The sequence below is a fragment of the Meleagris gallopavo genome, chromosome 5, assembly GCF_000146605.3.
Source record: "Meleagris gallopavo isolate NT-WF06-2002-E0010 breed Aviagen turkey brand Nicholas breeding stock chromosome 5, Turkey_5.1, whole genome shotgun sequence".
Classification (NCBI taxonomy): Eukaryota; Metazoa; Chordata; class Aves; order Galliformes; family Phasianidae; genus Meleagris; species Meleagris gallopavo.
The window spans coordinates 7,107,795-7,111,023 of record NC_015015.2 but is presented as its reverse complement, the minus strand read 5'-3'; positions in this window follow the sequence as shown (position 1 = coordinate 7,111,023).

The following is a 3,229-nucleotide window of genomic DNA, read 5'->3' as shown; positions in this document are numbered from 1 at the left end:
CGGTGGAAAGTAAGAGTTAAAAAAACATTGTGCACAGAACCAGGTTGCCCAGTTCTCACTTTTGGTCAAAAGCTGTTAGAGGTTTTACATAACCTTCTTGAAGGGGTAGGATGCTTCACAGCCTGCAGACATCATCTGAGAGAGCCTCCAGAACTGGGAGGAGCTGCACACATGGAATTACTGCACTAGAGCTTGATCATTTCTAATGATGGTTTAGAGGAGGCCTCTGTGATGCAAAACACAGGTAGATGGATAAGTGGCTAATCAAAGCCATTAAACTCCTTTTTAATAGAAAGACAAAATGAAATCTAAAATGCAACTGAACGAGAAACCAGCCTGTTAGAGGAGACTAAATAGTGTTTGTTAGGGCAGTGCAGACAATCAGGACTTAAAGCACAGTTGTTGTTTTAGAATGATTCCTGGATGACTGTTATGATGAGAGTATTCTTTCCAGAGTACTCAGAATACTCTCTGAGAGTATTCAGAATACAGAGAGAGTATTCTTTCTTTGGGTCCAGAAATCTCTGGGCCCAAAGAATTCTTCCAGTCAGAATTGGTAAGTGCAGTTCTACAAAAGGTTTTCTGTTTTCCCAGTTCAATAACTGACAAAAAATACCCAACACTTTTTTTCTGAAAAGTTGCTGTCCAGATCTAATCAGGAATGCCTGGAGCTCTTTCAGTTTGAAATCTAGCCATCACAGCATGTCCCTGTATATGCACAGAATGTGTTTCTGGAAAGATATAGCTTTAGGATGTGGGAAGCAGTGTGGGGAGCCTGAAAGCTTTAAGCAGGGAAGGAAAAGGAAAGCAAAGAGCAATCCAGTTAGCAGGATTTAACATTAGAGCTCAGGATTTGATGTGAGTTTATATCATCAACTAAATCATCAGTAAGAAACTAGAGTAACTTGCATTTTTAATAAAGGTAATTTTACTGGTTTACGTAGGAGAGCATTCACTGGATCCAGGTAACTAATTGTTTGGTGCAAACTGGAAACACAAAGAGAACACAATAATAGTTCAAAAAAGGTTATGCATTGAAAAGTTAAGGCACTTCTTGTAAGAGTGAATAACACTGATATTCGAACCATTAACATTACCAAATCAACAACTCCGCTGCAGCCAGTAGAAGTATTTGGAAGTGCAGAGCAGATATTGGAAAGAACAGAAGCATGGCTTCTGCTGAGAGAATGTGGTTAACACTAAAGCTGTTTTTATATGCCTGCTTTCAGATCAGTAGTATAAAACTTCTGCATTTGTATAAGAAGATGACTCATTCCACTTGATGTCGTGGAGAAAGGCAGAAGGCTTGCAGGTGTGCTATGGCTAGAGGACAAAAAGAAATCTGAATGATGTTTCATTAATAGATAGGTTTGCTAAGATAAGATTATTGTTGCTGGCTGCAGCAGAACCAGAGTAAAAAATGCTATAAAGAGCACTCCTGAAACACCCTTGTCCTAAAGTATTCTTTTAAATCCTGCCTTGAGATTTTTCCTGCAGCAAAAGCTGTAATAAATAACAGGTTGAAAGCACCACTATGCAGTTTGCTATCTTTCAGCTCATGCAGTCAGGTACCCATCAGGAGAGCAAGCTGTACCTGCTTCCACCAACTTACTGCACCTGACCTGCTGATGATTCAGCATTTTAGTTTATACAGTCAGAAAGTGTTGATGCATCTGTTGTTAATTGTGGGATAAAAGTGTTGAGAGCTCTCACTGATCTTCTTTTAGAGCTTAGGTGGAAAAATAATGTGTTCTAGAGGTCCCTTCCAACCCCTACAATTCCTCATGGCCACTGGAAGTAAGTTTGGGTGATGTGGGAAGACTTAGAGAGATGCTGTTCACCATTATAGATAGAAAATTTGTGTGGCTAAAGCACAGTTAGAGTTGAAACACACCAGAAGTGTGGATGACAACAAAAAATTTCTGTTCTGTTTGGTAACAGAAATAACAACGCTTGGTTACTTTATGAGGATGGTTGCCATGTAAATGGAGATGCAGACAAAACAAAGATGTTTAATGCCTTCTTCACCTATGTCATCAACACTGATGATGGGCTCTGGGATCAACTCCAGGGTCTTCTTTCTTGCCTCTCATGAAAATTGGGAAAATGTTTGCTGGTTGGCTGGGACCACTCCAGTTCTGTGCAGTTTGTGGCAACAGAAGAAGGACGTAGAATTATTAGAGAGTGTCCAAAGGAAAGCAACAAAGATAGTGAAGGATCTAGAGGGTAGGATGTATGAGGGAGCAGCTGAGGTCCCTTAGTTTGTTGAGCCCAGAGCAGAGGAGGCTGAGAGGAGGCCGCATTGTGGCTGCAGCTCCTCGTGGGACGGAAATGAGCTCTGCTCTCTGGTGAGAACAATAGGGCCCAAGGGAATGGCATGGAGTGTGTCAGGGGAGGGGCAGCTGGGAATTAGGGACAGTTCTGCACCAGAGGTTGGACAGGCCCCATGACAGACTGCCCACAGTAATGGTCATAGCCTCAAGTGCCAGAGTTCAGGGAGCGTTTGGACTGCGCTCTCACACATAGGGTTTGAATTTTGGGTGGAACCGGGAGCTGAACTTCATGATCCTTGTGGGTCCCTTCCAACTTGGGAGATTCTGTGATTGCAGAGCTCACTTTAGGAAGTTTCAAGTAATATTTAATAAAGTTAGTGCAATAACGGAGTTTTATCAAGTGCTCTTAGCCATATTTACTCTTCTTGATGATGGCAGGCTGGCATATTAATAAACCTAGAGCAGCACCTAATGGCTGATTGCAGAATCGCTTGGCAAAATTATCAAGAAGCAGGGAGCCGTAACCGTACTGTTTGTACCAGTATATTCAGCTGCAGATTCCTTTACATCCTTAGCATCTCACAATTCAGATTCTGCAGGCAGGGAGCTCAGCTGGTACTGCAAGGTATGGCTCTACTTTAAATAAAGCAGTAATAAAACTACATATAGAAAGAGTGGAAGGAATCATAGAATGATAAAATGGCCTGGGTTGAAAAGGACCACGATGATCATCCAGTTCCAACCCCCCTGCTGTGTGCAGGGTCGCCAACCAGCAGCCCAGGCTGCCCAGAGCCACATCCAGCCTGGCCTTGAATGCCTCAGGGATGTGGCATCCACAACTCCTTGGGCAACCTGTTCCAGTGCATCACCACTTCCTCCTAATATCTAACCTAAAGCTCCCTGTCTCCGTTTAAAACCATTCCCCCCTTGTCCTATCACTATCTACCCTTGTAAAT